The sequence below is a fragment of the Pteropus medius genome, unplaced genomic scaffold (assembly GCF_902729225.1).
Source record: "Pteropus medius unplaced genomic scaffold, Ma_sr-lr_union100, whole genome shotgun sequence".
NCBI lineage: Eukaryota > Metazoa > Chordata > Mammalia > Chiroptera > Pteropodidae > Pteropus > Pteropus medius.
The window spans coordinates 10,165,556-10,175,143 of NW_024354503.1; the positions used below are offsets into that span (position 1 = coordinate 10,165,556).

General features: G+C 34.4%; 1 long non-coding RNA gene across 2 annotated transcripts; it reads left to right on the top strand.

Moving 5' to 3' along the window:
* Positions 1-884: 884 nt before the first annotated feature.
* On the top strand, positions 885-8,704 carry LOC120596254 (uncharacterized). Of its 2 annotated transcripts, XR_005651122.1 has the most exons (5): positions 885-921; positions 1,012-1,148; positions 2,005-2,191; positions 5,487-5,606; positions 7,628-8,704. It is a non-coding gene; the product is annotated as an uncharacterized LOC120596254 (long non-coding RNA). The 2 variants fall into 2 exon arrangements; XR_005651121.1 differs by lacking the exon at positions 885-921 and having other exon boundaries at positions 969-1,148.
* The last annotated feature ends 884 nt before the right edge of the window (positions 8,705-9,588 follow it).

Here is a 9,588-nt window from a genome sequence, read left to right on the forward strand (position 1 = left end):
TTTTAAAATGGATGACAGTGGCCATAAAATTAAAATAATATTAAAATTCAATTGCATACATTCAAATTTTGGATTTAAAATTTTTAAAATACACAAATATTCATAATATGCAAGATATATACTTTGCAAATAAACTTATGATAAAAATTTTAAATGTCAACTTAAAAGTGTGAGGATACATAATTTTTCAAATTGTTTTATAAAGTACGCTAGCCTAAAAATTTAAAATTCACTGTATAAACTATTTTCAGTTGAGGATTTGTGATACCTAAAGCATGAATCAATCTATCATCTCTCTCTCTCTATCTATTTATCTATCTATCAATCATCTATCTGTCATCTACCTATCAACATTATATGTACTGAATTTAATATACCTTAAAATTGGATGATCCTGGCTAATTCTATAGTCACTTGAGTTTCTATCTCCTCTATTCTACCTGGCCAGTTATTGTTCCTTCATCCACTTTCCAGTTTCTAATATTAGTTAATATTTCTAATCAGTTGTTATTTACTTTCCGTTTTGCTTTGTCTTTTTGGATTTATACCTTAGAAAAAAGTTTTACTGTAATTTGAATGGGATTTCAAGTTGGAGCAAAGATAAGTGAATTTTTCAATGTCATGTTTTGTTCAGAGGTTGACAAACTGTTTTCTCACTTATATTTTTTACTTAAGCATATAATGGGAACATTTTTCTGTATTGTTAAATGTAAATGTCCTGGTTCTTCATGCATTTTAAAGGCTATGTAGTATTTTACATTATGGGATATTATTTAGTGCAATTTCTAATGGCTGGTCTAGTTCATAAAGATTTCTGTATATTCCTCAGATTATTTTATATTATTTTCACAATATTAAACAAAGCAAATTTGCTCCTTTTTCTTCCAGCTTTATTATATCACTGACAAGATCATTTATGAGGTAAGAATGCAATAAGGACACAAATATGTAGGGTTTTTTTTTATCCTACCACTTTTGTGTGGCTAAAAGTATTACCATCCTGCTCTCCAGCTGTCCTCAGCTCTCCCAAGGTGAAAGCTTATAAAATCCAGGAAGCAATGAAGGACCAAAGGAAAACATGAACACAAAGGACATATACCCGTCCAACAAAAGGACCTCTCATAACAAATATACCCCTTCTTATCCAGGTGAGAAGAAATAATAAAAGCACCTTATCAGTCAACTTGATCTGGTGTGGAGAAGAATGAATGCATTCTTTGAAATAGCTTAATAAGGCAGAATAGACTTGGTGGGAACATTTTAGACATAGCTTACATTCTACTCTTAACCTTTCAGGACATAGTCACTGCCCTCTGTCAATTACTGCCATGTCTTCACTGACAAGCCTGATGGGTTATAAGTACAAGAATCTTCCAGATGCATGGCAGAGAAAAAAATAGACCTGTAGCACTGGGTTAGAGCTTCTAGTAGCAGGGAATTAGGGTCAGAAAGGGAGGAAACCAATGTAGGGAAAGAACAAGACTGAGAACTACTTTCTATCAAAGATGTCTGTCAGTGTGTCCGTTATTATAGTGAGCATATGTCAGGATGTTGCTCTTTCTTTTTTGAGATAAATTTAAGGGATATTGATGAAAGCCAAGAGGAAGTTTGACTTTTTTCTATCTTTCTCTATTTCTATATCTTGTTTTCAGATAAATCTTCCAATGGATTCCCACCTGAACCTGATCCTAATTCCAGAAACACAAAGCCTGGATTCTTTGTGTTCATTGCGTTTATTCTGTCTTTCCATGAGCTAAGGCTGTAAATCCCACAATGAAGCATGCATAAACACAAACTAGGCGGGATTAGACCACACTATTTAGTTAATCTCAGTTTACAAAACCCCTTCTTTCTTTGTCTGACAGGCTGCCACAGAAATTCAGCAAATGCAATTTGCAAACCAGACATGAGAACTTTCTGCATTATGGGTTGAGAGACAGTGAAAAATAACTACTCACTTTCATAAGCCCTTTCTTTTCGAGAAACCCTAGGGATATTTTTCAGGGTGAAGGATCTCTATGGTTAATTCTTCAAATCATCATCATGAAGGAGATGAGTACAAGTGTTTCCTTCCAAAATTTAAGCAGCACAACCTCCAAAAATCTTGACATGTGCAGCTAAGATTACCAAGAAAGGAGCCTCTCCCTGACTTCCACCCTCCAGCTCAACCCTCTCTCCCTATGTTTAAAAGGTTTGTATTTTTGGATCCAATAATAATAATACTGATAGGACTTAAACAAAAGTACTTTGAATTCTAAGAGGAGAAACGAAAGATGGTTTTCTATAGTGAGTTTGCATAACTGGACATTTCTTAAATAGTTGGTGGGCAGTTGGAAATAAAAATGGTTTAACAGAGAAAAGTTCCTACAAGAGATGTGAGCACAAAGCCAACAAAAGACTTAAAGGATGAGCATTTCTAAGATAGTGTCACAATTACCTGATGCCATAAGCACTTGCTTTATAGGAAATCCACTATGATAGAAACATTTGTGTGTATATGTGGGATGACAAACATTTCATTTCATTTCTGTATTTAGATTAAAGGATGCTCTGGGAGGTTTTTTTCTGCAACCATTAGGCCTGTGACTCTGCAGACTGCTGTTTGAATGTTGCAAAAGATTCTGTTTGCTTTGGTCAAAGATCAGATACACACTCCAGTGTTCACATTTTCTGCTCTACCAAGTTGGAACAATCTGAAGTTGCTTTTAGAGTCCAAATGTGTTAGACTCATCCAGAGCTCTTTCAGTGTGTTATAAATTACAGAATTTAGTTTGTCACAGAACAAAACTTTATTTCAGTGAAAGGAGTGACTATCATGGATGTGTTTTATGAGAAGCTAATCTGTTGTAGACCAAAGAGAAACTAAAACTAGCAAAGGGTGGCAGTGGTGGTAGCGAGGTGGTATGTGTGTGGCTGGTATAAGTAGGAAAGATAACCACATCGTGTGGTAGGCTGTAATTACTGTAATACTCTCTAGCCTTAGGATTCATCTTCTTCTCATCCAGAGAACAGCAGTGTTAGGTTATTTTTGAAATATAAAGTCAAAATTTTTTTTAAATCATATTTTAATTTCTAGAGTTTATACCTGGTTATGAGTTCTCTGCTAAGCATCATAGTGATAAAACATTATTCATTAGTGTTTAAATCTCCATCCTGGTCTAATATACATTTATAAAAAAAAAAAAGACTGACTCATCTTTGGCTTGTTTGAATTTTCTGACTAGAAGTAGTTCTCTCTATTGAGGTAGTGGTTTTTAGATAATAGTGTGAACACATATTCTTGAAGCATCTGAGTAAGGAGTGTTTAGACAGAAATTGTAGAGATCAGTCTGCTAACATGGTTTTAAATGCAAACCCAAGTAACAATCCAAAATGAGCTGTCTGCCAATATCATATTTCATAAGAAATCTTGGCATCTTTAACAAATGATATATTTATTGATTCAATCTCCTTGGTAACTACTTGGTCCATGAACAAGTGCTTTTCTATATCTAGGACAGCTATGATGGCACTCATCATAAAAGTATTAAATATTTGATTTGATTTTAAATAATAAAGGTTGTGTTTCAAATCTGCTTCTGATAATAAAAAGAAAATCCTAATAGGAAAAAATTTGACATAGATTTTATTCTAAATCACTCTTTGAACAAATTACTTTTGTTAGACCAAACAAAGGTGTAAAAGTTGGCAGTTACAAAGAATGCAATTTTTCGATTGTGTATCCTGCATGCCTCCTGTTCTATGTGCTATCATCCTACATACTCCATATGGGACCATTGCCTTCCAAGAACTGGAGAGCATTTCCACAGCTGTCCCTCCCTGAAGATTGGTCCTAATTTGATCTATTACATGATGAACCCAGGAAATTATAGAATAAGCTCACTATCCTGTTTTTGTTCTAATGCTGTTTCACAAACCTCCATCTTTTTACATTTCTCTCTTTCTTGAAGAAATTGACCCTATTATCTCTGGTTCTTTATAATAGTTTGTCTTAGTCCTTTACTCTTTATTTCTCTTCTTCTCTGCCCTTCTCCTAGAATTTTTTCCCTTACGTTCTCTCTTTCCCCGCTGCTAAATTATTTGTCTACTTCTTTACTCTCTCATTTTCTCTTATATTACTTACTCATGCAACTCAGTTTTTTTTTGCATCCTATAGTTAAAACCAAATTTAGAGTACTTTCATATTTTGCATTAAATTGTATGGAATATACCTGTGGAAAGCTATAGCCTGTTCAGTGGAGCCTTATCCTATTGCATTAAATTGTAATTCTGAGTGCTCTACATCTTCACCATTCCATTTTATACTCTTACGGTCTTACTTGTTTTCATATTTGTTTTTGTATTCTCCTGAGCCCAACACTAAGAAAATGCCCTATAATTCTTTGTTGAATGTTGAATAAGTTAACTTCTTTAACCTTTTTTTGCCAGACATAAAAATAAACTAATCACGTCTGTAACCCTAGCACATAACATGATGTCTGGTATATAGTAGGCATCCAATATAGCTCTATTTAATGAATAAATAATCAAAGGCTAAGATTATACCTAAAACATATTTTAACACATTTGTGCTAATGTACCCATGTTCAGAAATTGGTTTACTCACAGAGTATTCAGGACTTGATGGGCCAGTCAGAATTTCATTCACTTTCTAAGGCTTCATCACCCATATTTTAGATCAACATTTCTTCTGACTATCTCTCTGCATTTATTTCTACTTTTTTTTTCTTTCTGTAGTTAAGACCACAAAAAAATCTTGGCTTGCAGCAAATATACATTTCCATGGAAACCAGGCCAAAAGCAGTAGAAAAAGTGGCATTGCATATAAAATATCTCTTGGCTGCTGAATTCCAGACCATTGCCTGATTTCCTTTAGTTTTGCATTGAGTTCTTTAATTCAATGTGAACACACAGAGCAGAACTTTTTAAATTAAAAACTTAAAAAAAAAATGTTGTGTTTGTTGATTTGAAACTGTACTTATTAACATACAAAAACTTTTAGGGTGTGGAATAATAGCATTAGTGAATGAGGTTTGTGTTTCAATGTTATTTTTATGAAAGCCTCATCTTTACTAGGTTAAGTGTGTTTGTTGTAAATTTAAACTGCTCACTGACAGATGAAGACATTATTTGTTTATAGAATTAGAATGATGTTTTTCTCTGTGTAAAGTATATGGAAAGTGTGATGGGATATAATTAAGGGGAAGTAACAAATGGTTATATCAGCAATTGCAAAAGAAGTTCAAGAATATGAATTTCTGAGATATAAAACTGTAGGTCTGACAATTGGCAGTACATGACCAAGTGATCAGGAAGGTGACTCCCAGGTGAGCATGAGACGAGGGCCACTTTGTGTACCTGAGACATGTGCAGTTGCACAGGGCCCTGTGCTCAGAAGAGTCCATGCTTTGTTTAATGCTCTACTGTTGCTGTCTTGACATTCTCAAAAATTTTTGAACAAGGGGTTCTTCATTTTCATTTTGCAGTGAGCTCTGCAAATTATCTAGCTGGTACTGCATGAGACTTACCCTTCATACCACCTTCAAAGTTAAGGGAGACTACTTGGATTTTTCCTAATCATATTAAGAACATAAGGTTCAAAAAGGGTGAGTAGAAATATCAGTGATGAGTAGCCTTTCATCTGAGACCCTCTAAATGTACTATAAATATATTTTGTTCTTTCAACCCACCCTGGCCACCATTGGTTGAGAGCAACCCATTTCTTGGGAAGTGAGAAGCAATTTATATAGTGATAAGGAAAAGTTTACCTCAAAACCAACTTGTATGTTGAAATATGCATTCCTTTTAACTTAATAATTTTACTCTTAGGACAGAGAGTACAAAGCGCTATGTACAAGCAAGTTCATTACAATGTTATTTATGATAGTAAATAATTGGAAATGAACTAAATGTCTAACATAGGTAATTACTTAGCTAAATTATACTCCACTTGATGTCATATCAGGCAGCCATTAAAATGACATTATAGATGTATACCACTAAATATTAAAAATCATATTACAATCTACTATGTATAGTAGGAGCCACTTAAAAAAATCTGTGCATAGATAGAAAGTTTATGAAGTTGTCCAACACAATGTAGTTATCTCTGAGTGGTAGGATAATAGATTCTTTTTTTAGCATATTAGTATTATCAAAATTTTTTAGAATAAGTTTTTAGAGAAAAATATTAGTTATGAACAATCAGAAAAGCAAACAAGAAACAATCAACCATGCTAAGCTTTGCTTCCATGCTCAAGAAAACTATATCACTTTTTATTATTTTCTTTTACAAACTTTAAGCATTGAAGAAACAACCGTGTGTAAAAGAAAGTTTCAATGAGATAATATTTTCTACCCATTAAAGATATAATAATCTTCATTTTCTTCTGGCTAGTCAGCTATATTTTAATGTTCTTTGGCCTTCCTCTGAAACTTCTCCAGAAGCTGTGGCAGGTGCAGAATGAATCAGCTCAGCTGTTACTGAATAAAGGTGTGAGAGAAGTGGCAAAGCCCCCATCTGTGAACTGCATTGCTTGCCAGTTTGATAAAAAAAGATTCCGGACCAGATCTTTATTCTCTGTTCTTAGACTTGGCTCCCTCACAACCAAGGAGGAAGAAAAGTTATTGTATATACCAGAAGGTTTATGTTCCTTTAATTTCTCCTACCAACACAGGCTATTGTGATAGATACAGTCTACTTAACTCTGAACTTCACTTTAGAAGGCAGCCACAAGGTTGAAATCTTGTAATATCATCTTGTCTGTACTTATATGCATGTGTTCCCTCCTATTAAATCTTTATGTCATAGGTCAATTACAGCTTAATATGATAGACTGGCAGGAGCTCAAACTTGTTTCATGGTGGGAAAATTTTATTTCCTTGGGTGTCGATGGAGGAGAATTATGGTTCTTTGTTTCTACCTGAAATTTCTGCCAATTTTATGGAGTACTACATGCTAATATATAGTATCATATATTATAGCTTTTCCTACAGCAATAGCAACACCTGTTTGAGCCAGGGATTAGTTAACAAGTTGGGCAGGTCTATTTGCCCCAACCTGTTTGCTTTTTGATAGAATCTTAATGATAACTGGATCTGTTAAAGTTTATTGTAAAATATTTATAACTAAGGACCCTTTCTCTTTTCATTCGGTCTATATAGTTTTTTCTTTTAATGACAGGTGTTCTAAAGAAATCTATTAAAAATAAATGATGAAAATTATATTTTAATATTGCAATTAGCAATGTATTTTAATGCTAGTGTGTTTGGACTCCAGTTTAGATTTAAATAAATGCACAAGTTTGAAATAAATGCTTTATAGATGGGATGAAAAAATCAGTTATTTTTCATTTTCTTGATCTCCAAAGATGAGTAATGCAAATATATATACATATATATTTTTAATGTTTTAAATTAAAAGAGCATAGCATTTTAAAGATGATTGTCCACTAGTCATTTTTTAAGGGAAATATACCTTCATTTATCATAACTTTGATTTGAATTGTAGTCAGTTAAACTGTGTTTTGATTTAGAAAGTACCTACACTTGTTCCTTGAATGTAACAAAATATAAATTGAGGAAGCATTATTAGCCAAATCTCCTTGTTTTTATTTCTTCCTGGCAGGAGAAGTTGAAGGGAAAGTTGTGCCAGAAGATGTCAGTTATGGAGAACATCTAGGAGATGGGGTGGGAGAAGCAACAGGAAGATGGCAGAAACGTCAGACAGACACACTGACAACAAGCCCAGGCATGCATGCACGTGTGAGAATGTGTCTACATACACATACAGGAATAGAGCTTCCCACTCAAAGATACTGTTACTGAGGTTCCCCATTTCAGTTTGTAGGTGTGTCCTCATATAAATGTAGTCTTAGTAATAATGGCCACTGTTATTTGAGACGGGGGGATTTGTTTCTGTTTAGAACTCTGCCTTTTGAGACCTGAAGTCTAATGTAGGAAACACCATTCTTCTGATTGTTTTTCGTCAGGCTGGCCAAAGCCATTTCCCAGTGTTTACATTTAGTTTAGATTGCTTGACATAACAACATAACCTGCCTTCTGGTTGATGCTTTCATAGGTTTACTCTAGATCAGTGCTTCTCAGATTTTTAAAGTTGTTGGAAGTCTTGTCTTCAGGGCCAAAGGTTCTCCCTGGGAATGTCAATGCTGCCAGTCTGTGGACGACACTTTGAGCAGCCAGAATCAGTTTCTTTTACTTTAAGTCACAACTCAAGAGATGTTTTGTTATCTTGTTAATGTTATTCTCAACTTCTTATAGGTTTGGGATGTGAGAAAGATAAGCCTTGGCTGTACCTAGTCATCTAATGCTCAAAACATTTCATTATTTTGCTCAAAACATTGGCAGAGAAACTAATTTTAATCTGCACTGCGTTATTTGCCGAGTGCCGCTGGTTCAGAACTGTAATATTTGTAGGACTCTTTAAGCCTCCCTTGGATCTGGCCTCTACACCAAAGCATAGGCTTCTTTCAAAGTACGCTGGTCTTTGTGCATAGCCTTCTGGTTACCTTGTTAATGAGACCATATTTGACCACTAGTCATTTTTTTTAAGAGAAATTCACCTTAATTTAATATAACTTTGAATTAAACTCTGTTTTCATTTGGAAAATACCTATGCTCTTTCTTGACTGTAACAAAGTTGAAATTGTTTCCTTGAAGAAATAAAATGTCAATTAAAATAGTATATTTTAGCCAAGTATCCTTTTGTCTAATTCTTGTCAGAAAAGTTGAAGGCCTCATGCCATATAATTTAATGTGAACTTTCACATCTATGATTAATATCAGTGGTGGACATGATGTTGTTTGTCTAATGTGGTTCCTTCATCCTTGAGAATTTATTCTCTCCATTTTCAATCAAGTGATTCTGTAGGCCTTCTTTTCATGGTACTCTGCCTTGTATCTACAAGGGTGAACATGTTACAAATTGTATTGCTGCATTCTCCCGTCTAAAATGATTTAGTCCAAAGAAGGGTAAGAGACCCACACTGAGCCAATCAGAGGCTTCCTGGGAATTATTCTGTCAGGAGCTGTATATGAAGGTGCATTGTATCTGGGTTGTGGAGCTGGTAGGAGATGAATGAGAGGGCAAGATAATATTGATTCTGGTGGGAAAGAATAAAACCTCTCAAAGACAAGAAGAGATGACAGATGGGTAGCTATAGAAGGGACAAGGCAAAAGGAATGAGTTATTAGTTCTAGTCACTGCAGATCTCAGAATTGTCTTCATTCCCGTTGGCTCTTCTTTCAAATCTCTGAGCTTCTCATATCTCATGAGCCACTAAATTCCTTTTTGTAAAGACAGTTTGGGTATTCAAACTGTTATAACTAAATGAAGCCTGTTAAATATCTAACACACATTTCTTTAGGACAGTAATGCGAAGAGGTATTATACTGAGGCTGCTGTATCTCATGGCCATCCTGTAGTCAGTGTGTGCAAACTCAATTTGCAAATAAGGATCAGAATTAATGAAGAACAACTGAAACATGTCTTTGTTTGCCAGCAAGTGCATTACATTAGTAAGTGATACCAAAGGGCTGAAAAATAAAATGTAATAATTACAGTCATTG